General features: G+C 38.3%; 1 protein-coding gene across 6 annotated transcripts in view; it reads left to right on the top strand.

The window, feature by feature from the left end:
* Positions 1–13,186, top strand: part of LOC102151797 (importin subunit alpha-8-like) — a 256,796-nt gene extending 243,610 nt beyond the window's left edge. For 5 of the 6 annotated variants that reach the window (XR_005373926.1, XR_005373925.1, XR_005373928.1 and 2 more), the window contains one exon: positions 7,641–13,186. The gene's annotated coding sequence lies outside the window, so the exon portion shown is untranslated. Of the gene's footprint in view, positions 1–5,793; positions 7,341–7,640 lie in introns of those variants that run through there. The other variant, XR_005373932.1, reaches the window with a different exon arrangement.
* Positions 13,187–26,496: the final 13,310 nt, after the last annotated feature.

Here is a 26,496-nt window from a genome sequence, read left to right as displayed (position 1 = left end):
ATGTTGGACTCAATTTCTTCCAGCTGTAACAACAAATGATTTTTAGTCCTTAAATTTCTGTTTACTAACCCATTCACCCACCCTATCAATGGATATGCCATTTTCACTTCAAGAAGAAAGAAAAATAATATCATCTGCTAACAAATAATGTTTGAACACAAGTTAAGGTAAGAATGACGCCAAGTGCTCCGATGTGGCCTGAGAGAGGGAGTTGACAGGCACAGGGTGCGGCTGGCTTATTCCACCCCTGCTTACCACATCAGTCAACACAGGTGTGCTATTTAGCTGAGCTCAGTTGATAGAACTTCATGCTAATGAGACTATGGCCACTGGTTCAATTCCTGCTCCACCTGGCTAAGGTCATCTGTCTTATGGTTCTACCCTGGCAGCCACCTTTAAAATGTGTGTTGTGACTCCTCAAGGGCCCCTAAAAATTTGCGGATGAGTTAATGTCAATCCAATGTTATTAGCAGGGAAAATTATCTCAACATACATGAAACAATGTCGTATAGTTGATGTAGAATGGCATTGTGTTATTTATGGCATTTGCAGTGTTTTTTATTTTGTGCCAAGTCTTGAGTATTGGTAGTTGTGATTTATATATTGTGTTATTTCTTTGTGACTTTTTATAAGTTTGGTCTTTCAAACTGTAATTTTTTATATCTTGGGGTAATTTTGGGGTGAAGGAGAGGAGGGAAAGGTTCCATCTCTTACATTTTAGAATAAATATCAGTCATAACTTCAGAACTAATATCTAAAAACTCATAGATTTTTTTAAATAAACCTTTTCCCTACATGGTGATTATTCTTAGTCATGTAACATTATGGTTATCAGTGAAGTTAACTAGGACTAAAATACCATGATACTGCATCTGTTGTTGGGAGGATTGTTTTATGCTTGTTAGGAATAAAATTTATAGATATATGTGTTTTAGTCTGTGGTTTTCTAGAAGTTTGAGTTCTCACCTAGCTTCATGTCTAAGTGATTCAATGTCATGCTCTTAATAGACAGAGGGATGTGGCAGTTTCTTGGGTTACTCTTTTTGGTTTTTAAGAAAGTGAATTTTTGATCTGGATTCTCATCTCATTTCCTTATTTCACTTTGGCTTCTCTCTCTGTCCTCATAAATAAAAACCTTGCTGGGCTTGAACTTCAGCTTAGTTTTAGGAATTACAGTCAATTTTTTTCACCAACAGTGCAGATACTTAATAAAAAAATTTAATCTGAGAAACTTAGTACTCTAAATTAGGAAATCCTGGGAGTTGTCCCTATTCAACACTTTCCTTAATTTAAGTGCTAAAAAATTGATAAATGTGACTTCCAGGCACATCTATTAAATTCAATATCTATAATAATTGCCAAAGTACAGTATGAATGGGTTGTTGTTCCTTCAGCAATTTAACCTCTGTCAGTATCTCATGCTGAGGGTTTGTCAGTCACTGTTATGATTACATTTTAGCTTTGATCCTGACTTTCCTATAATGCTAAATTTACCAGCCAACCCAACACTCCCCCATTCTTCTTCACAAGTGCATAAAAGAACCTGCAAGACCCCTTGGTAAATCAAGGCCTGATTGATCGAGATTTACCAGTGAAAGAAGAGTGTTCACTTTGGAGGAAGAGCCAGGCATTATGGCCAACATTTGTTCCCAGGATTCCTCTCCCTTGGGGATCTCTTGCTTATGCTATTGTCACCACATTAATCCCTGTGGGACTTTGCCCTTCCAAAAATGCTCAGGCCCGAAGGCTGACCCACTGTCTCTCTCTCTCTTTTTTTTTTTTTTTAAGATTTTATCCATTCATTCATGAGAAACACAGAGAGGAGAGAGAGACAGGTAGAGACACAGGCAGAAGGAGAACCAGGCTCCATACAGAGAGCCCGACGTGGGACTCAATCCCGTGTCTCCAGGATTACGCCCTGGGCTGAAGGCAGTGCTAAACCGCTGAGCCACCCGGACTGCCCTGTCTCCTTAATTCTCTAAAGCACACAGCATGTCTGTGACCATGAACAAAATTTTTAGGTTCCCAAAACTTTGGGATAAGAAAAGGGATATACATACTAAGGATTACATAAAAAACAGATGATCTGGTTTGTAAGATTCAGCTCTCTCCTTTTCTACCTCCTTTGGAAGAAATTTTCCACCAGGCCATGGCCTCAGGCCAAATCCCGAAGAGAGATGGCTCTTCCCTTCCTACCTATCTCATAATGTCTTTTTCCAGCCAAAGACCCTTTTTCTTGGATGATATATATTGTGAATGTCCATCCCTGCAGGGCTTTATTCTATGGCTTTCACAAGTTGTTCAGGGTGTACCTGGATTGGCCCAGCAGCCCTATGAGACTTAAAAGAAGAGGCTGGGGGTAGGTTTGGGCATTATAGGAAAGTCAGGACCAAACCCCAAAGGCTTTCTTATTATGAGGATCTTCACTTTTTTTGTGTTTACAACATACTTGCAAGTATTAGGATTTTTCTCAATATACTTGAAGAAATTAAAAATTAATACGTAAACAATAGCTATAAAACAATCATGTCTATGATATGATTGTTGCTTATAGGTTGCATTGTATCACTTTGCTTCTGTTGAACAGAACAGTGTGCTGATCTGACTTATTCTCCTTGTGCCTCTAAAGGCAAAGTTCTCCCTTATGCCAATAAGTATTTTTTTGTTTTTGTTTGATGTTGCTTCCACCTATGTCCCACTCCCAGCAATTGTCTGTTTGCCCATTGAGCTCTATGGGCCATCTGATGGACATCTTAATAATAGCCTTCATACTCAGATGTAGCCAAAATAGATTTTACACACTGTTCAAAATTGTTAATACAATTATGAAGCTTTCTCTGACATATCAAAATGCCACAGAACCCTGGTTGACAATCACTATACTACAGTCTTAGGATAATTTGAACAAGATTACAATTTTTATGCTGCACATTTCTGATTTATCTTGTTTATATAAACTAGTTTTTAGTATGCATATGACAGGTATGCAAAAATATATTTGCATTTAAATTTCCTACATGTATGTGAATTTAGGTGTATGTGTATGTTTTAGTAAACAATATGGCAAGGAAGGCTGGCCAAAATACAAAGAATTATAGATGCCTTTCTCAATATGGGCCCTTGGGTTTTGTGGTGTTGTGACTACTTCAAAACAAAGGGAAATGTTTTGCTGTGAATTTCCTGTTCCTGGAAAACTATATGGTTGAAAAAATCTCTTCTTTCCTCTTGAGAACTATCTGTGTGCCAAAGTAAGAAGAAGCCCTTGAAAGGATTACTCAAACTTCCCCCATATTTTCTCCTCACCCCCAAAGTCTAATAATTTTTTAAAAAGAAGAAACAGAAGAACACTTGTCACTAAACTTCTTAGCATTGAAAAGAACCAGAATGCATTGGATGCAACTGTGTCAAGTTTGGACTAACACCAGCCATGAAAATACTTTGTCTTTTTTTAGAAAGTAAATTGCATACACATCACCAAGCATATTCAGAAAAGTACTTTCCTTTTTGCTTTGTCTGAACTCCTTGCACATCAGTTTTAACCATGCTCTGAGTCTACAAACATTTTCTTCAGCTTGCCAAACTCCACCAACCTCTGTCCATTTGCCAGAGTGGCTATACTCTATAGTTGGCTGCTAGGAAGGCAAGACCACTGAATGTTAGGCTTGGAAAGGACATAGAGATGGGTCACAAAATGCCCATATTTTATAAATGAGGAGATTGATTGGCTTACTGGAGGCCCCAAGCCAGTCTGTAATACACTAGGAGCTAGGCCTCTTCAGTTGATTCAAGGCTGTAACTGCTATACCTTTGGTGAAGCCCTTTAAATACTGTCTGGTGCTCTATAAATATAAGTTATCCATGGGGGGACTGAGGAAATCATTGTTGCACTTAGTCCTTTATCAAAAGTACAGAATTCTGGGGCATTTGGGTGGCTCAGTTGGTTCAGTATTTGACTCTTGATATTGACTCAGGTCATGATCTCAGGGTTGTAAGATTGAACCCCATGTGGGGCTCCATGCTAGGCATGGAGCCTGCTTAAGATTCTCCCTCTCCAAAAAAAAAAAAAAAAAAGTGCAGAATCTACCAAAATTTGTCTGCTACTAATTAAGTTTTTAGGGTAAAAAGGACACCTTTTCTTTAGCCAGCGCCCACCTATCTCTTCTGAAATGGCTGAAAAAATACAAGGACAAGGAGCACCTGGCTGGCTCAGTTGGTAGAGTATATGACTCTTGATCTCAAGGTTATGAGTTCAAGCTCCACATAGGGTGTAAAGATTACTTAAAAAAAAAAAAAAAGAAAGAAAATACAAGAACACTTTAGCCTTATTATTTTAAAAAACCCTAAGAACTTAAAAATTTTGGTAGTCTAGATACAAATACCTAATTCTTATAGACTAACTTCAAAGTAAGCATTTGTTTTTGAACTTATAAATACTTGTAAGAGGAATTTTGTTTAAAATTAGTAGTTCAGAAAATGAAGAATTTCATTAAAATGGATTCATATTCTAGGTTTAACTAATTCTACAAAGAAAAGAAAATATAGTGTTCATATCTTAACAATATTTTAACATTACAATGCAACAATCTGAGATTCATTGATATGTGATGATTTTCATTGACATTAATCTTAACTTTAACCTTCCTTTAAACATGAGCTGTTTGATATTGTGATGACAAAAAAATAACAAAATAAATGATCCACTTCCCTAATTCTGTGACTAGCTTTCATATTTCATTGTTCTATTGAACCCTTCACTTAGCCTTTTACCCCTTCTCCCAGTGCATCCAAATGATGGAGGTTCAAATATGCATTATTTTCTCAATAAGTCAGAAAGAAATCCCATAGAAATAGAGGCAATATAGCAGAGCCACTCTCATGACAAAGATCCTGAGGAAGCACCTTTGGCACTAACTGGGTTGTATCAAGTCTGCTATACTGGGGAAACAGGTTGGACCTTTGAGTGTGGGAAGCTTTGTAAATATACAATAGGAAGCAAGATGACCATCCTCCCTAGCCGCAGGTTCTTCTGTCCCTATGAGTGTGTCTCTTGGAGAGATGGTGCCAAAGACCTCTCTATTTCTACATTATCCATTCTAATTATCTATTTAAAAATTTCTAGTCTTGGTACCTAGGTGGCTCAGTTGGTTAAGCATCCAATTCTTGATTTCAGCTCAGGTCATGACTTAAGGGTCATGAGATTGAGCCCCACTTGAGATTCTCTCCTTCTCTCTCTGCCTCTCCATGCACATGTGTGCATACATCCTCCCTCTCTCTCTAAAAAAAAATTTTTTTTAAATATTCTAGTCATATAAAGTCTGGAGGTGTTGGTAATTGAAAGACTGTTTTGCATGTTTTATTAAGTCGTTTTTAAAAAAGGTTTTGTGTGACTACTTAGTACTTACTGTCCTCAGCTTTGGGCCCTTAGCCAAAATTCTGAGACAACAGTAAATGTCCCATCTTGTTCTGTTACTTAGAGCATGGTTGAGCCCTACAGTTTTTATTTCATAGTTCTTAGTCCATTTAGGAACTCTAAATACCACTTAAGCCAGTAAATCTCAGCCTTCCTAAAGACCTGAAATCTACCATTGATTGGTGAAAACTTGGGTTGGTAGAACTGGTTATATGTTGACTTGAAGTTTCTGGTGCCTTCTTGCAATGCATAGGGATTTAGAATATAAGCACCATGGCATATTTGAAATCTTTAACATAATTTCTAGAAAAGGAAAATCGGAGCAGTCCATTTTACAGTATTTCCAACTTGACTTTGGATGTCTCTCAGGTAAGACTCTACGTTTGATCTTTCTTTCAAGACTTGGAAAGACACCAACAAATAGGTAGTCTGTACTTGTAACTGAAACTTAAGTAGTATAAGCCCACAAACTGTGCATGAAGAAGCATAAATGATTGTCTACTGATGGTTTTCCAGCTCCCAGAGCACTGCATGGCTCTTAATATTCTAGTGAACTTTCCCTTTAGACAAAAAATAGCTCAAGTTAATATCTCCTATTTAAAACCAAGACAGCCTTGACTAAGATAGCCCTCTAGTTTGGTAGTACTTCTTATAGAAATTTATGTGAATTTTGTAAACATGGTTATACTTTATGTTGTGGGCAGAGGAGAAGTAGGCGTAATGGAGAGAAGGTTACTACATTGGTCAGAGTTTTGAGTTGCAGGCAACAGATTTCACTGAAGTCAGTCTAAACAGGAAAGGATAAATTAAAACATATTAGATAGTTCATAGAATCTCTGAACAGAAGAGTTTTGGAGGTTATGTGACTAAGAACAGATCAGCCACATACAACACATGCAGAAGAATTGATCGATTACATTATGGAATCATTTTTAGAGGTACCTGTGATGTTAGGAACTGATGGCAGAAATACTTCCACAGCAAACCCAGGAAAAGCCAAAGGCTTTCCTACCATGTTTATTAGAAGAACATGTCTCATTGTAGGTTCAGCCACTGACTCAAATTACCTCCACTTCCAAATTAATGGTTCCATGTGTACCTGAAAGCAGTACATATAGGTTTTGATTAACCAGTGAATCTGCAGAGACCTGGAGGCAAAACATGGTCATAAAAGGTGGAGGCCTCATACCTGGAACAAATGGTAGGGACCCTGGAGTCCACCAGTGGGTTCCAGCATAACCCCCACAAGACCAACCAAGATTAGCCACACCTTGTGGACACCAGCAGAGGGCACTCAGAGACCAGCCCAGACCAATAAAAATCTGAATTCCCACTCCTGACTTCTGTTACTCTTTAGAGGCCATCTTGGGAAGCAGGGAGAAAAGAGCCCCCTTAAGGGATTTTGGAGAATCAATGCTGATAGATTTAACTTTGCATTGACTGAATATTTACCTCAAATAGAGTATGTTAAACTGAACGAGATTTTTCTAAAAGCAGACTGAAGTTTAAGTTTTTAAAAATTCTCTCTGCTGCTGAGTGGGAATCGGGCCCCATAGCAAGTTGAGATCCATAACAGAAAATAACAGAGAACTACATTTTTTGCACATCTGAGTTGTAATGTTTGCATTTCAACCTCCCTGAATGCAAACTGGGAATACTGTAAGCTCCTTTGGATCAGCATCTGGTGGTAGTTTGGAAATGGCTTGGTTGCATGATGATAGTCCCAAAAGGACAAAGGTAGTCTTTTCCTCTTTGTTGGAGCTGACAGTGACATCATAAAGATTCCAAGGTTTCCAGTGGGCCCAGAGAAGACCAAAAGCCTGCTCAGCAGTTTGAAGGGACTCAGTGCCAAAGCTGAGGGAGTAGATGGTTGAGGTGGAAAGTGGACACACCTCCACCACACCCTTAATGCCAGCAGGCTGCAGAAGAGGTGCCCTTCTGGCTACTTATGACCACTCTCTCATAGCAGGAGATAGCCAGCTGCTGGACACTGTGCAGAGACCAGCTAGCTAAAGAGACCAGTGAAAAACAGACTGCAGGACTTTCCAGCTACACTCTCTGCAGTGATGTCTACCATATGCACCAGTAGGGCCGCAGGGCCCCTCTCTTGTAGACACGAGGACATGAATGAGCATTTACCCAAAAGAGATTGACTTTATTTGAAAGAGACTATTTAAACTTGATATGCATGGATCCTTTTAATTGACAATTTTAATTTTATTTCTCACAGTTCCTCAAGTGAAGAAGAGCATGAACTCTGGAACCAGGTGACCCAGCTATGAATCTACTCCATTCTATACAGCCTTGAGGAAATAGCTTAATTCTCTGACATTGGTTGCTCATTTGCTAAATGGGGATCCTAATAGCACTACATACTAGGATGTGTGAGTGGTTATTCTATATCAAGTCCTTACACGAATTCCTGGCACACAAAGAAACTACCAGTATGGATTTGCTATGATCATTGCTCTACACAGGATGATGCTTCATGAAGAAATTAAAACCTGTTAAACTTTTTAAAAATGTTCCATGTTTGCTCTGTATCATCTGTGCTATGTAAATTTTGGACCCTACCACATACAAATACTTGGTTCCAACGGAGTCACACCTAAGAGAGCAGCCCCTGGGGGTAGTATGTCAAAAGTCCTGCTTCATTCTGGAGGCTAAACTCAGAAACACAGGCTGAAGAAGTCTGTTATATGTACCCATCCACCCCTCTTTCTTTTTTTTTTTTTTTAAGATTTTATTTGTTCATGAGAGACTCAGAGAGAGAGGCAGAGACATAGGCAGAGGGAGAAGCAGGCTCCATGCAGGGAGCCCAACGTGGGACTCGATCCTGAGTCTCCAGGATCACGACCTGAGCTGAAGACAGATGCTCAACCACTGAGCCACCCAGGCGTCCCCATCCACCCCTCTTTAGAGTGATTTCTGTCTTTTAGCATTCAGAACCATTTTCAGCCCAGAAACAACAGACTGCTTCCCTGCCTTGATCTGACTGACTGTTTTAGTTGCTATTCTTTTATCTTCCACAACTGGGTGACGTTGCTCTCTGAATTTTTATAGCACTTCAGGGTGAGGGAAGCTATTGTTACCAGAAGAATCTTTAAGTGTATTATTCATTCCTTTGAACAGAGATTTGTTGTTATTTTAAAATTCTAAACCTTTGGAGCAGTGAGAATTTTAGGAGAACAAACTCTTCAAGGTATAACGAGACTGCATCTGTGCTATTATAAAGTAGAATCCTACCATCAATTGCTTGTGGTAGAGCCTGGTGTTCACAAAACTCAGGTTAGGCTTTTGTCTTATATGGGTTGAGGCTAACCGTGCTCCCTGATCCCTGGCAACAGACTCTCAGGTGGCCACCTATGGATTCATACAGGTATTTGCTCATTGAGGAGCTAGTGAGGACAAATGAGGAACCCATTATGTACCACCATTTGCTAAGTACTTGTCACATACCAGCACTGTACCAGGCAATCCTCGTTAGATATTATGTTAGTGTCCTAGGGCTGTAAGAACAAATTACCATGAACTTGGTTTGGTGGCTTAAAACAACAGAAGTTTAGGAGTGCCTGGATGGCTCAGTCCATTGATAGATAATAGCTCAGGTCTTGATCTCAGGGTCATGAGTTCAAGCCCTGCACTGGGCTCTATGCTGGGTGTGGAGCATATTTAAAAACAAAGAAACCAATCAACAAACAAAAAAACAAAAGTTTATTTTCACAGTTTTGGAGACTAGAAGTCCAAAATCAAGGTGTTGGGGCAAGGCCATGCTCTCTTAATAGGCCCTAAGGGGGAATTCTTTGCCTCTTCTGTTCCTTGGGATGTGGTTGCATCACTCTAATTTCGGCCTCTGTGGTCACATTGTCTTTTCCTCTTCTCTATGTCTCCTCCTTTTCTGACCCTTATAAGGACAGCTATTGGATTTAGGGGCCATCCAGATAATCCAGGAAGCTCTCATCTTGGGATCCTTAATTTAATGACATCTGCAAAGATCTTTTTCCCAAATAAGGTCACATTCACAGGTTCTGGGGTTTAAGACATGGGTATATCTCTTGGGGTACCACCATTCAAACTACTATAGATACCTTTGAAATTCTCAGAATTATACTCTGAAAACATCATTGTCTCAAAACTCAACTTCAGAAAGTTTTAAATTGTTTAGGGTTATGTTCCTTGTAAGTTACAATCCTTGTAAATACAGGATTGTGTGGTTTCAAAGCTGTTGTTATTTCTACTGTATCATACTAAAAATAGCAATAACAGATACTTATTGCTGTTGTTTATCGAATACCAACTGTATCAGGTGTACTAGAAATATTGTTTCTAAATTTAATGATAATCCTACAAATTAGGTCTTTTTATTCACAATTTATAGATGAGGAAACTGAGGCTCAGCTGAATTAAAAAGGCTCCAAGTCATACATATAGTAAATGGTTTGGTTAGAATTTGAAATCAAAGGCAAAACAAGTCCAGTGCCACTGGAGAAATCTTCAAAGCACTGAGGAAACCTACAAATACTAGGTTAGCAGCATGACTTTTAGTAGATGAAGGCTAGGCTAAGTCTCTAAGAAAGGCATTTAAAATTCCTAAAACATTTAGAATCAGTTTAACCCTATCTGATGCAGTGTGGTTTGGGCATTTTCTACATTGTGAGTGAAGCAGAGATTTGAGGCATTTTCTTTTTTTTTTTCTTCTAGCCCTTAAGCGTATCTCGGTTGTCAGGTTCTTTCCATGCTTTGACTTCACCCAGTTAAGGAGGACTGCCTTTGACTTTACAGAAAGCACAGTAACTTCACTTTGAAAAGCACTTTAGTATTTTCAGAGCTCTATCTCATTTAGTTCTTCAAACAGTCCTGAGGTTGGCAGGGTAAGTACTATTATCTTCATTTTACAGTCAAGGAGACCAAGTTTCAAAGTGAGTCGTTACCAGCTATTTGCTTCGCACAGAGGCAAAAGCGACTTGAGACTGACTGGAATTCTAATTCCGTTTTCAGTGCACCAAGCCTATTTTAGAGTAGAAAAAAAAATCCAAGGAAAAAATTAAGGATAAATTTGGCTAGTGTCAGCTTTTGGTAGGTTAAAAAGTAGGAAAAAGGTCTCCTTTCCCTCTTCAGTCTTGGGGTGAACTCTTGCATTTTGGCACTGGTACTCAAAAGTGATCTGCAGGGGTGCCTGGGTGGCTCAGTCGGTTAAGCATCTGCCTTTGGCTCAAATCATGATCTCAGATGTCAGACTTACTGCTCACCAGGGAGTCTGTCTCTCCCTCTCCCTCTGCCTCTCCACCCACCACCTCATGCTCTCTCTCAAGTAAATAAAATCTTTTTAAAAAGTGATCTGCAATTGATAATTTTTTCTTTCAGAGGGCTCTTTTGGAACCTTATTCTCCTTGCAAATAAGAGGGCTGAGTGTGCTTCACTATGTCCAAATTGGTGTTTATAGTCCCATCCTTAGATAATAAATGTTACTTCATGATGCTGAACTTGGTATTACACAGTTCTGAACCCCTCTTCCAAAGACTGGAGCCATACATGATGAAATTTTATGACAAATCATAGAATTGAAATGAAAAAAAAATACTCAAGTCATACTAACTCAGATAATATGCAGAAATATCTTTAAGTCACTGGTTCTCAGGCTTCACTTGAGAGGGAAGTGATTTTCTAAATAATGTTGGAGGGAAAAGAGTTTAATCCAAGGAACATGACTGCCTGCCAAAATAATTATTCCCTAACTATGGTATGAATGAATGCTCCTCTTTTCTCTTGAATCATTATTTCCAACTTAAGGCTTATGCTTCTCCCTAGATATCATGGCCACTGCCCACTTCTAGGACCTTCAGATACTCAGCTACCATCTCCTACTTGCTGTCCTATCCAATACTGGCTAAGACTGACCAATAGCTTTTCCTGGCAGCCCTTTGACTCCTCACCTCTAAACTACACACACATACACACACACACACAGCCAAGCCAACCAACACTTACCTAGAATTGTTAGCTCTTCCTGTAACCTCCAGACTTAGATGAAACACCATACCTTAGGTTGAAGGATCCAGTGACCCTAGTAGTTGGGGACATCCCTTGATATGTGAGGTAACTAATTCTCAGTGAGGCCAATTTTGACCAATGAGAAACAGGCAGTGGGAGGGAGCTTAGAAGTAAACTCCCTCTTTAGTCCTTCTCAATGAATACTAGAGGCAAGATTTTGCCTTGTACCTTATTCCAAGATGTTTCATGTGCCAGCAAGTACAGACCTGCTGCTGCACTTTGCCTCATTATGGCTCATCACAAAGGAGAGGCTAGTTCTGTCAGGCACTTTTCTTTGCACTACTTCATATTCTTCCTTCCCTTCTTTCCTTTTTCCTGCACTTCCCAAATAATGTATCAGCACTTTAATCCTTGCTTCAGGCTCTGTTTTCTAGAGTATCTAGGCTATTTCTTATTAGATTGTGATAGAATATGTCCAGTGTGTTGGTATTCTCACTTCCAAGCACCTCCCTTTCCAGTTTAGTCCAACACACCCTTGAAGCACACACTGAATGTGGCCTTTGGTGGGACTCCATTGTCTGTAAAATAGAGTCTACATCCCATCATTTGGCATTAACAGCCCTGTAGATTGGCTCTCAAAGTAATTTTCCAATTTTATTTTCCATGATCTTTCATTTATACACCCTGTTCTCTGGCCAAACTGAACTACTTAAAACTTTTACCTCATATTTTCTGAGCTCCATGCCCTTAATCACACTGTTCCCTCAATCTGTAATGTCCACACTTACATCTTCTTTCCACATGTTTAAATTCTATCCATCAAGGGCAAGCTCAAATGCCACTTCCTTCTTAGATTAATCATCAATTTCCTTCTCTTTGCCGCCAACCCACAAAATTCAATAATGTCTCTTTTCTGACCCTCCCCTGTCATCATCTTGTCTATGCTTCTCTATGGTGCTTCCTACTTTTTACCTTACATTATAGTATCTTGATATATTTGCTTTCCCCAATTAAACCATAAGCTCTTTAGGGGCATATCTGACTTATTTGTTTCTCTGACACATAACATGGTAACTTGCATATAATTGGTGCTTAGGAAAATTTCATGAAATGAATAAACAGTCCAAACATTATATAAAAGTATAGGATTATAGCTTAAAACCAAATAAATTAAAATATTTCTTATCTCAAGCCCTAGATTCTTGTCTTTTCAGGGATATACAAAAGAAAGAAAAGGCCACAGAGATGCTTCTATTTGTAAATTGAAAGGTCAAGAGATATTAATAGTGAGAATGCTGTGGTTTTCTGCCTGGGGCCATAAAACAGAACATGCCAAAGCATTTTGCTGACCTTGGACAGTTGGCTAAGACACATTACCAAATGATCTAGCTTCTTAAGAAATAATTAATATACAAGGTTTCTGAATAATTATTCCTTCTGAAAATGGAGGAAAATTTTGATTTAAAAAATTTGAGGCTGAGGGTATCTTTATAGTTCTTTTATATCATTATAAAGTCTAACAGGTTAAAGCCTACAGCAAAAAAAATAGCTACACAGAAAATATATAAACTTTTAAACATAATATTTCTAGTCACTCTGTATTAATCACTTCTCAGATGAGTGAAATCTTCATAGGAAGAACAGGCAAAATCATTGTCTGAGGAGATTCATGGGTGGCTCAGCAGAAGCTCAGGGCATGATCCTGGAGTCCCGGGATGGAGTCCCAGATCGTCCTCCCTGCAGGGAACCTGCTTCTCCCTCTGCCTGTGTCTCTGCCTCTCTCTCTCTGTCTCTCATGAATAAATAAATAAAATCTTTTAAAAAAACAACAACATTGGCTATTTCTTTTGTATGAAATGACAAACTATGAAATTCAAATGTATTTGGGAATCCAAGCATTTATTTATTTGTTAACAACAATTAATGAAATTCATATATAGAGGGATGCCTGGGTGGCTCAGCAGTTGAGTGTCTGCCTTTGACTCAGGGCATGATCCTGGTCCAGGGATCGAGTCCCGCATTGGGCTCCCTGCAAGGACCCTGCTTCACCCTCTGTCTATCTCTCTGCCTCTTTCTCTGTGTCTAACATGAATGAATAAATAAATAAATAAATAAATAAATAAATAAATAAATAAATAAAATCTTTAAAAAATATTTATATATAGAAATTCAGTGGCACTAGAAAGGTAATGAACACACTAATGGGCATTACTTTTTTCCAATATATATTAAAAGTATGGTGTTATATGGCTGACATCTATGGGATAGTATTTGGGATCAGGAAAACATTTTATTTTATTTATTTTTTTTTTAATTTTTTTTTTTTATTTATTTATGATAGTCACAGAGAGAGAAAGAGAGAGAGGCAGAGACATAGGCAGAGGGAGAAGCAGGCTCCATGCACCGAGAGCCCGATGTGGGATTCGATCCCGGGTCTCCAGGATCGCGCCCTGGGCCAAAGGCAGGCGCCAAACCGCTGCGCCACCCAGGGATCCCTGGGAAAACATTTTATTAAAATAAAGATAGGGATCCCTGGGTGCCGCAGCAGTTTAGCACCTGCCTTTGGCCCAGGGCGCGATCCTGGAGACCCGGGATCGAATCCCACATCGGGCTCCCGGTGCATGGAGCCTGCTTCTCCCTCTTCCTGTGTCTCTGCCTCTCTCTCTCTCTCTGTGACTATCATAAATAAATAAAAATTTTAAAAAATCTTTAAAAAAAATAAAATAAACATAAATTTTACTTAATAAATTAATATGAATGGAAAATTAAGAAGTTCACAAATAAAAAGGTATAATTATATGGTCATGCATAGTTAAATTTTGTTGGTAGAAATAGACTTTATTAAATCAGTTTAATTGGATAAATATGATTTGGTGGGCAAGACACTTGGAAAAGTAATAATGGTGCAGAGAAAGAGAGATGGGTCAAGTTCTTCATTGTATAATCACAAAAGAGAGGGAAAAAATGGGATTCAGTTGGAGCAATAACAGAATATGCAGAAATGGTTCGGTTGGGGATCCAAGAGGATGCAATGAGCCTATAAACTCAGGAATTTGTGGGCAGCTCATTATCCTTGGTTCTCCCCTTGCCACCATCAAGGCCAACATAAGTAACCCTGGTGTTTGTGGGTCCATGTTGCCTTCTACTCCCACCTATAAATGTCATTCACTTGAATGGAAAACAGTACAGCTCATTCTTTTCAGGGCCCTTTTGTGGGTTGATACCTCTTGGGGACCACTGTCATAGCCTGCTGCTCCAACGGTTCTCCTTGCCTCTGCTAAAATTAGACATGTTCTTCCAGAAATTCAGTCCAGGTTTCTCCCAGAGGAACCAAATGACTTCAGTCTGCGGGCAGGCTCACACAGGCCCCAGTTCTGATTAATCCCCTATAAATAAAAGAGGTATACTTTTTGCTGGCATGACTTCAAGAACTTGTGTTTTATAGCTTCCTCTTAAAATGGTCATAACTTTTTTTTTAAAGAAGATACTTCATTCCTTATAGCTATGTACAAAGTTAGTTTCCCAACCACTTTTTTTTCTAGAAATTCAGAGAGACCACAGTATTTGAAATAGTTTCAGTGTATCCTGAAATACTTTTCTCAGTCTTTTCTGATAGTGACTTTCGTAGGTTCTCTGTTTACCATACAACCAAATCAATTCACTAAATTAAGTATGCTCTGTGTGAGATGTGAGCAAAGAAAAACCTACTGAGGACAGAATGAGTGCAAAAATAGATATGACAATCCTTTGACCCTAAAAAAAACAAACAAAAACAAAAATTAGTACCCTGAGTTTCACTTATTGTGGTTCTTTTAAAATTCCAGAATATTCTTTATGCATTAAATAGGAACAGTGCAAGGCTCAAAATTGGATTAAAGATCAAGAATTCTAAGAAATAAATCCAAATGAAAAGCAGAAGCTATTGATTGAAAAGAACAAAAAAATAGTTGGGCAGCAGCAGCCAGATAATTTTGGTGGATTGCTAAGGTTTCTAACTTTTTGGTTGTATTTGTCTTATCAATAATAGACTTTTTTTTTAAAGATTTTATTTATTTATTCATGAGAGACACAGAGAGAGGGAGAGGCAGAGACACAGGCAGAGGGAGAGGCAGGCTCCACACAGGGAGCCTGACACAGGACTCGTTCTGGGGTCTCCAGTATCAGGCCCTAGGCTAAAGGCGGTGCTAAACCGCTGAGCCACCAGGGCTGCCCAATAATAGACTCTATAGCAGAAAAATCCAGGTTGGAAAGACAGCCCACACACAAAACCCTCAGTATAAGTTTTCATTATTCCCAGAAGAGTGAGATTGGCTGAGACCAATTTAAAACTGGTAGCCATGATATTGAAGAAAGTGCTTTTTTTTTTTTTTTTTTTTTTAAAGAAAGTGCTTTCTAAGAAAGCTTCATAGAGGGACATCTGGGTGTGTCTGCCTTCAGCTCAGATTGTGATCTCAGGGTCCTGGTATTAAGCCCTGTGTCAGGCTCAGCATGGAGTCCACTTGTCCCTCTGCCCCTTCCCCTGCTCATGTTCTTCTCTCTTTTTCAAATAAATAAATAAGACATTTTAAAAAAAGAATGCTTCATGGAGTGACATCTGTGAGATGTTTTTCTTATGTATGCACTTTAGTTTGGGATTCAAGTAGTCAGTGAATGTCTAAATCTACATCTCCACAGAATCTGGTTCCCCAGAGAACAGTAAGCATTAAATATTAAACAGTGGTAATAATGCTAATCTCAAAGAGTATCTAAAGTTTAATGTTTAATTCCTACTATGCTCTAGGGTACTTGCTCCAAATACCTGTCCAATAATAGTTACATGAGGAAAAAAAAAAAAAAAAAAAAAGTTACATGAGGAAGCCCATACTTATCTGCTCCCGTAGTTGTGATGCCTTCCAATTGTATAGCTCTTTGAGAAACACTTTCATTGAAATAATCTCATATAAACCTTATAACAACCCTGTGTGTTATATGGTATTATCATTATATTGTCACAAATGAGATCTAAGACATTAGGTGATTTGCCCAAGTGTCACAACTAAATAAGTGCCAGAGCTAAGACTTCAACTATTACATATGACTCCAAGTTCAGCACTTGCTATAGCCAGAGTTGCCCCCCAATGTAGTTAGTTTCAAGACATAATCTCGAAAGAACACTCTAAGAAAAGTTTTATACATGTATCTATCATTGCAAATAAAAGGGACTTTAGTCAACAATTGGGTATAGACTACCCTAAAATTAAAATGACATCATAATCAACCTGATTGGAAATAAAGACGATAGAGAAATGGGAGTATAATTTGGGAAAATTATAGTGGTTAGTTTTTACTGCTCAATTTTATTTTTATTTTTATTTTTTTTATTTTTTAAAAGATTTTATTTATTCATTCATGAGAGAGACACAGAGAGAGAGAGAGAGAGAGGCAGAGGGAGAGGGAGAGGGAGAGGGAGAAGCAGGCTCCATGCATGGAGCCTGATGTGGGACTCAATCCCAGGACTCTAGGATCAGGCCCTAGGCTGAAGGCAGACACTAAACCGCTGTGCCACCCAAGGATCCCCTCAATTTTATTTTTTATTTTTTATTTTTAAAACAGCTTAATATGGTGCCTGGGTGGCTTAGCTGGTTAAGCATCTAACTCTTGATTTTGGCTTTGGTTATGATCCCAGGATTGTGGGATCTAGCTCTGTGTTGGACTCTGCGCTGGGCATTGAGCCTGCTTAGGATTCTCTCTCTCCCTCTGCCTCTGCCCCACCCCCTTAAAGGAAAAAAAGCTAAATATTTAGAATATTTAAAATCATGTATTATGCTGAGTGAAGTAAGTCAATCAGAGAAGGACAAACAGTGTATGTTCTCATTCATTTGGGGAATATAAATAATAGTGAAAGGGAATATAAGGGAAGGGAGAAGAAATGTGTGGGAAATATCAGAAAAGGAGACAGAACATAAAGACTGCTAACTCTGGGAAACCAACTAGGGGTGGTGGAAGGGGAGGAGGGCGGGGGGTGGGGGTGAATGGGTGACGGGCACTGAGGGGGGCACTTGACGGGATGAGCACTGGGTGTTATTCTGTATGTTGGTAAATTGAACACCAATAAAAAATTATTTTATTAAAAAAAATAAAAGCAAAGCCAACTTAGAAAAAAAAACAAAAAACAAAAAAAATCATGTGAAGCTGATACTACGGTTGCAGCACAGTATTTAAGAAGGGTCAAGAATATTGGCTTGCTTTCACCAGCAGGGGGCAGTACGCATCCCCCATTGGTTTCTTACGCATCGTATGGGGCTCCCCACCTCCAAACTCCCCATTTGAGAAGTGTTAAGGAAAATGATATGAAGTGTGATTAGTTTAATTCTTAAAAGTACTCCTAAAGGCCTGGAGCACTAAAGCGCTCTAGCAGAACATCATAGTATTGAATTTCTCTACAAATTTTAGATAAATTACAGGTATTGGGGAAAAGAAATTCAAAAATGTGCAATTAACTTTCATTATTCAAGATCAGAATAAGTCGTTTAAATAGTTTTTATTATTAGAAGTTCAATTTGTACTTCTCTGTAAACAAGGGATGCCAGGATCTGCCAGGGACATTGAGGGTAAATAGTCTGTTCACTTTCTAGAGAGAACCCTTTTCCCTCTACCCCACAAAAAAATGCTGAATAAAGGAAATCACAAATATTTATCAGTCTGGGTAGTTGAATTATGAGTTAATTACATCAAGGCTAGCAAAAACGGCGAATGCCTGGATGGTACAAGTTTTATGTCATGAATAGTGGGAAAGCATGAGGAATGTAAGAAACAGATATAGTCCCCAAAGAGGTGATATGCAGATAAAGCTGCAGCAACCTGACATCCAAAGAATCCTGACTGACCCTTCCTCCACATCTTCAGGCTCTTACCCTGAATTTTCCATACTTCGCCAATTACAATCTGGTGAGATTGTAAAACTTTAATATGTACAGTCTATCAGAAAGTACTCCTGTGTTTTAAGCTCCTGAGAGAATTTCAAGGAGAAACAGGCTAATACCTCAGGGCCTTTGGTTCCCAGGCTATGAGCTGATCCTGAGGCCAAAACTTAATTCATAGAGAAGTCTCAGCATCTGTCACAGTAACATTTTAACTTGGAATGTGGAGTGCCTGAAGGCCTCCTTCCACCATTCACTGGAGGCAACAGTCTCCAGTCCTAGACCAGACTCATCATTGTTACCTTTTAGGAAAGTTACTTAAAAGTATGAGAAAAATAAGAAGTAGTGCTTCCTCACCAGAAAGGTTATAGGCTCTTTCAAGTGAATTCTGATGAGGAGAATGTATGGCCTTAGGCTTATAGGCTCTAAAAAGGCCAGAATTATTATGGGGTGGAGGTTTTAAAATCACATCTTAAAGAACAGCAGATCCATTCCTTGGGGGGGGGTGGGGATAACTTTAATGTTTCAGTGGGGCATTAGTACTATGAGTTAGATATATCTAAAACAAAGGCACTTTTCTTCTTTTATATGTCACATTTGACATCTAATGTTATTCTGTCTCTGGGAACTGTATTCTGAGTTTTACAGATTCCCCCTGCCAAGTCCGTGCCCCCTAGCTACGCCAGTATGACACTAGTGCTCTACTGTCCAGATATGTCAGCATCACAGAAAGCATGCCCTAGCATACAAACCATTACTGGTAAAGATCTTGGAAATCAGCTAGCCACTGCAGGGGAAGCAATTGAAATTGTTAACCTGATTTCTTCTAACACAGAAAGGGGCATTTCCTTTGTCCTCAATTGACCAAAAATGCTTTTAAATACTCAAGCAGGAACAGTTTGCAAGTGGCCAGTGTGCTTATGGTTATCAATTCAAGTCCTGTTTCCCAGGTTGGAGAGCTCATGTGTGCAGTTGCCTTTCTGAAGGCATACCTCCTACAGAGGTGTTGACAGGGAAGAGGAGGAAAGGAAAATAATGTGACCTGCTTTCACCAGGAAGCTTCAGATCATTTCCCTTTGTCTCTGCGCCTCTTTGGGAGATTTTGATCCAATCTGCTATGGTGAGAAGAAACTCTCAACATTTAAAAAAAAAAAAAAAAACCAACTTTCATTTTCCTCCTAAGAAATGGAATTTTATTTCTGGATGACAAGGGCTTTGGAAGGCCATGGTGTGGTATATGAGTGATCCTTTCACAGCTGTTGAACATCAGTAGACTACACATCCATAGTATAGAGATAGCTCTTAAAATATCAGCCAAAGGAAGAGTTTAGAGAGAGCCGTATGTCTTTAAGGAACGATTGAATGTTATTGAATCTTTCAAATAATGGTGTAACCTTGGTGACAGGGCAACAATCTTCATGGGCTGTATTCATACAGAACTGAGTTCATGGAGATAGCACAGGGGGGTCTGACATGTGGGGCCCCTCTTAGCCATTTATCTATTATTAGTATTGTCCTACGCCCATTATCTACTTTTTTCTCCAGTCCCTTGGATACTCAGCAGAGATGCTTTAAGAATGTCTATAACTTAATTTCCTGCCTGGCATGACCCAGAAGTACAGTTGTATAGTGACAGGGGGTTAACTAAGCTCTTAGAAAAGGTGCTATGGACACAGAGGTACAAGATGGTAGAGGGATACTTCCCTCGATGACAGGGAAGAAGGCTTAAATCCCAAAGTGCTTTCTGACATTTGCCACCCACATAAATTGATGAGTTAGTTATTAAGGGCCTTTCTGCTTAATTAGAAATCAAACCAAAGACCCTGGTGTCATAATTTATTCTCCTGCAAAATGATGTGACCCAGAGGTTCTAGCCATAACCACAGAGGAATTGGAGGTTGGTAAATGACTCTCTGAGCGAAAACTTCAAAGACACAGGAGGGGCAGAGGGAAGAAAATGTATCATTAATAAACAGGATGAGGCAAGTGGGCAAACATTCACCTATGATGTCATCTGCTTCTATATTATGAAATATTACACAGCCAGTTTCGGAACTCTATATATCATAGGATTCCATTTTTCATTACTTCAGCATTGTGAGATATGAAATTAATGTTACATTATTTTTAATAGTCAAATTTTTTAAAAGCTCAATTCTGTTTGTTGAAGTGGTATGTATGTACCACAACATGGTATGTATGTACCATGGTTTCCTCACCTACTGCCCTGTCAGTGGGTGCTGGCATTGGTCCCAGTTTTACAAATATCATTGTTCATGGAATCTTACATATTGAACCTTTTAAATTTTTATTTCAAACATACAGAAAAGTTGATAATCTAAAAATGCTGAAGTACCTAACATTATTTTTATAAACAGTTGTTAACATTTCATGATATTTATTTCAGGGTTCTTAAAAATGTTATTTATAAAGACCTCTTTATTCTTCTTCTATTCCACTTTTTTCCCCTTCCTAACCACTATCTAAAATCAGATATTGTTCTCATCCACATTTACTATGTATATATAGTTCTGTGTAATTTTAAAATTCATATAACTAGTCTCATACTTTAGGTGTGTTTTGCAATTTGTTTTTTAATCAACATTGTATCTTTTAAGACTTATCCACATTGACACATGTAGATCCAATTCTTTAATTTTTTTTAAAGATTTATTTGTGTATTTGAGAGAGACAGAGCAGAGTGAAAGAGAGAGCACAAACAGGGGTGAGGGGCGGGGGACAGGGGGAGAAGCAGACTCCTTGCCAAGCAGGGAGCCTGATGCAGGACTTGATTCCTGGATCATGACCTGAGCCAAAGACAGACACTTAACTGACTGAGCCACCCAGGTGTCCTTCCAATTTTTTTAATTTTGACAAAACGACTCTACCACAGTTTATGTATCTGATATTTACTTACAACATGCCATGTTATTGTGGCACCTGGGTGGCTTGTTGGTTAACCGTCGACTCTTAGTTTCCTCTAAGGTCATGATCTCGGGGTCATGAGATCGAGCCCAGCATCAGGCTCTGTGCTCAGTGTGGAGTTTGCTTCAGATTGCCTGCCCCTCTCATTCACTCTCTCTCTCTCAAATAAATAAATAAAATATTTTTTAAAATACCATGTTATTCATATTGTTTCCAGTTATTCACTGTTATAAACCATGCTTCATTAATCCTCCTTATACAAGTCTTCTGAGGTTCTACTTGGTATATATACTCAGCTATGAAGCTGATGATTCAGCTACTGTGCTTTTGATTAGCTTCCCTGGTATTACGAAACTGGTACCAATTTGCACTCCTATAGTGTGTAAGAATTTCTATTTCCTCACATTTTTACCAATATATTTTCATCTTTGTCAACCTAGTAATGTGAAACTGTATTATCACAGACTTTTTTTAATAGGCTCCATGCCAGTGGGGGGCCCTTATTAGCTTTTATTTCACAGATTTCTAGTGAGTTAAGCATATTTTCATTTATTGGCCATTTGGTTTTCCTCATCTGTGAATTTCTATCCTTTGTCCAATTTTTTCTGCTTTGATTGTTTATCTTTTTCTTATCAATTTGGAAGAATTCTTTGTAGTAGATTGAATCATATGAAATTGCCATTTTTGTAGGTAAAAAATTACTGATTATTGGCAGTTTCATGTAGATAAAACATATTTCTGGATATTAATCTTTTGCTCATTATACAAATGGCAGCTATCTTCTGCTTTTCTTTTGAATGTGTTCTGGACATCCTTTGGCTGAAGAAGTAAATATTAATAGAACCAGTTTATCAACATTTTCCTTTATGTTTCATGCTTTTTCTGTGTCTTATTACTGGAACCTTTCCCTACCTTATGCCATGGTATTTCTATGGTATAGATTTCCCAGAAGTGGGATTTCTGGGTTAAAGGGTGTGTGTGTGTGTGTGTGTGTGTGTGTGTGTGTTTAAATTTTACTTAAATTTCTAGTATCAATGTGTGATACTTTCAAAAACTATCTAATGAATGAGAAGAAAAGTATCATTGTTATTTTAATTTACAATTCCCTGACAACTAGTGAATATAGCATCTTATGGGTTAAATCATCATTTGGATTTGTTCATCTGTGAATATTCTATGCATATTATTTGCCATTATGTCTGTTACATTGTTTATCTTTTCTTATTAATTTGTAGGAGTTGTTTGCATGTTCCTGATATTAACCCCTTATCTGACATATCCATGCCAATTTTCCCCTAATCTAGTATTTGTTTTATCAATTTTATGTCTTTCTATACCAAAATTCTTACATTTTTATGTATCACATATATCTATCTTTTCTTTTATCACTTCTCAATTCCTTTTAAGTTTTTAAGTTCCAGTTAGTTGACATACGCTGTAATATTGGTTTCAAGTGTATAATATAATGATTTAACACCTCCATACATCACCTGATGCTCATCACAAGTGCGCTCCTTAATCCTCATCATCTATTTCACCCATCCCCCCACCAACCTCTCTTCTGATAAACATCAGTTTCTCTTCTAACTTTTTTGTTTTGATATAAATCATATAGAGGTGTCTCTGATCCATAGCTTATACATATAGTCTCCTAAAATTTCTTCTGAGATTTTTGTTTACTTTTGAGTAATCTCTCTTAAATAAATGTATCAATTTAGTGTGAGGTAGACAGCCAAATTGAAAGAAATAATTTTTACATCACTTGGTATCCTGATATATAAATAAAATCTAATTATGTTACATTATAACACATATATGTTACATGTTTGATTTGCTTCACAACACATAGGGAAAAGAATCATCATATGCCTTTATTTTTTAAATCCATTTCAATGAAACTCAGTCCTCTCCATCAGTGCTGTTGGGTTGTCTAATCTTGGGCATCTTTCAGGGAACTTCTCTCACCCATTTAGGATCATAAAAGAACTCTAGGGCTTGTAATCTAGGGTAAGTGGGGATGAAGTCCCTGATTATTAGGCAGTTGAGTGTATCTCTGAGCACTTGGTTTTCCTGCCCACATAATCTGTGTGTGGGTTGGCAACTCCCTTGACAATGTCTAGATTTCCTTGTAGAGGCCTTGGCACTAATATTTTTAGTTTCCCACTTGCAGTGCTGGATTTTCGGCCTACCTAGACACACACACATCCATCACTGTTGGAGCTCCCATTGGCTCCTGGGCTTTTAGGAACATGTAATGTCCCCATCCTGCTGTCTTCTGGAAACTCCTTCCTCTTCCAAAGTTTGAGTCCCACTACCTTCTTTTTTCTCCAAGTACACAGCCTTGATCCCAGCTTAAATTCCTATCTTTGGGAGGCCTTGGTGGCTCAGCAGTTAAAGCGCCTGCCTTTAGCTCAGGGCGTGATCCTAGAGTCCTGGGATCGAGTCCCACATCAGGTTCCCTGCATGGAGCCTGCTTCTCCCTCTGCCTATGTCTCTGCCTCTCTCTGTGTCTCTCATGAATAAATAAAATCTTTTTAAAAATTCCTATCTTTGGGCTTGAAAAACAATACATTAAAACTGAGGGGAGTGAGGGGTGAGGGTGCAATAGAGTGGTGGTAAAGAGAGTATAACTTAAAAAGAGAGATTGAGAGAGAGAGAGAGAGAGAGTATAGATTTTATAAACAAAGTCCTGGCCAATCATTCTCTGGATAAGAAATCTCACTCTTTAGATATTCAGTAGCTCATCTCCCATCCACCAAGAATAACTGGAGTGCTTCTTCTAAAACAGCAAAAGTGGGATGCCTGGATGCCTTAGTGGTTGAGGGCCTGCCTTCGGTTCAGGATGTGATTCTGGAGTCCTGGGTTCAGGCTCCCAGCAGGAAGCCTGCTTCTTTCTCTGCCTATGTCTCTGCCTCTCTCTCTATGTATCCCACAAATAAATAAATAAAATATTTACAAATATAAAATAAAACTGCAAAAGTTTAGTAATGTGATTGAGTTTTCCTATCCTGCTGCATTAAATTGACAATTCATATATTACAGCATATATTTACACATATGTTTATATATTTATGGTATGTTTATATAATACATATGTAAATTCTATTATATAATAGATTATATATACATATATGTGTGGGTATATATATAATATGTATATAAAGAAGATCTAAAAGATGTACACCAAATCTTTATTGTGGCTATCTCTAGAGGTTGGGAATTATGAAAACTTCTATTTTTTATTTCTCTATCTTTTGAATTATTATTTTCATCTTTGCAGTTAGAAGAATAAATATATTTAGGAAAATGTCACAAAATGTTATAAAGGATGTTGGTAGCGAGTAAAAACCTTCTAAACAAAACTTGCAAAATCTTTCCAGATATTTACCCTCAGATACACCCTTTTCAGATACTTGGGGGAGGGAGCTATGATGCTGGACAGTGGCAAGGGAGAAATGTCTTATGTATTTGCAAAAGTTGTTAGGTATAATGAAAAGATCCCTGGATTAGCAGTCAGGCCATTTGGGTTTTCATCCTGGCTTTGCCGTGAGATAGCTGTGTAATTGTGGTAAGTCTCTAACACTCCTGATTCTTTTTCCTAAACCTAAACAATCTCCAAAGTCCGTTCAGCTCTAGAATTTTATAATAAATATGATTTGAAGAATCTTGGTTGGTAGCTATGACTCTAGTTACAAGTATCATAGTGTAACTAGCCATAAAACATCCAAATTAACTTTCTTCTTTAAAAAGATAGATGCACCTGCCTGTCATTCTTTAAGCCCTTCCTGATTTGCAATGTCTATTGAACTGAATGCTTATGGAAGCTTTTGCCTGGAAAATGCCCCACTGACTAGAGAGCTGGGATTTTGCTCCCAGTATCATTAGGAGCAAAAAATAGACTGCCACCAGACCCAACAGCTGGGCTGGCTCCTTCTGGGCAGCCTGCCAGTATGTGAGTACAGGGACACATTTGCTGGGCACTGGAATCTCCACAAACATGCTCACCTCTGCTCACTTTCTCTCCTTAGGCCCTCAAGGCCTGAGCAGCTGTGCGACTTATGTCCTGGTCACTGAGAAGAGCCACCTTGGTTCCATCTGGATGGTTCTTAGACACTGTTCTCCAAAGCTAATTGCATTTCTGTAATAGATTTGTTCTCCATTCCTACCTTTTAATAATCTCACTGAGCTCTTCCCTAAGCAGCACAAATGGTTTTTCAGTCTCCTACCTGACCTAATTGAGTAGTTTTTCTCAACAAGATAGAAGAAGGATCTATTTCCACCTTTCCAACACCAAGCCCAACCCACCTTGCTATTTGCCTTTCTAGCTGGGCCTTCTTAAAAATAGCATTTTGGAGAACTAGACAGAGGATAGCAAAAGATAATGCTGCTTCTCTATAAGAGAATCAATAGGCTTTTATCTCTAAAGATGAAACTGCTATTATACCAGGTGGTTTGGACTAGAATCATAGGATGTCAGGTCAGGTAGAGTCTCCATGTCACAATACCCAACTAAATTTCCATATACTCTATTGGTTCATATTGAAGTATGAATATATAACCTGTCCCAGTTCTTGCTGACCAATCCAGTTTACGAGTATGGAATTTATTTATTAGTCAACAAGTATTTATTACAAGTATTTACTGAACATCTGTGTTCTATTTAATTAATAGTGGATAACAAGATAGAATATAATATGATTCTAGAGTAGCTTGTAGAGTTAGAAATGCCTAGAACTGAGATGACAAAAGATTCAGTCTCATTTAAACCCAGAAAGGTACTAAGCATAAAGTTAAGAAACTAAACTTCTCATTTTTTCTTGTGGTTTTGTTAAGTATGTTGAATATCCAAGCAAACTGTCGTGTTCTTTCAGCCTACTGTTATGACACTGACTCATAGGAATGAGGGAATAAAGAATATGGGGAGATGGGGTCCTGCCTGCATTTCAATTATGATAACTCCATATGTATTTTTCTTAATATATAGAGAGAACCATTTTAATTGTGCTGGTGATTCTTTCTGCCATTTTACTTACTGAGGGTATGTTTGAGAGAATGTGACTTGGGAGACATGTAGCTGACTTACAATTCATTGACAATTCATTTGAGCAGAAGTGTAACTTGGTTTTCTATAACTGAATATAATTTAACTCTCAAGCCTTCATTTCTGAGACAATGGACACATATTGTTATATCAAAATGACTCAGTCCCCTCAAGTTTAATACTTTGTCTGTTTGGGTACATATTTAGGCAACTGCAGGATTTTTCTCCTT

This window comes from Canis lupus, chromosome 19 (genome assembly GCF_011100685.1).
Source record: "Canis lupus familiaris isolate Mischka breed German Shepherd chromosome 19, alternate assembly UU_Cfam_GSD_1.0, whole genome shotgun sequence".
In the NCBI taxonomy this organism is placed as follows: domain Eukaryota; kingdom Metazoa; phylum Chordata; class Mammalia; order Carnivora; family Canidae; genus Canis; species Canis lupus.
The sequence above is the reverse complement of the archived record's forward strand: the minus strand, read 5'-3'. Positions and strand labels throughout refer to the sequence as shown.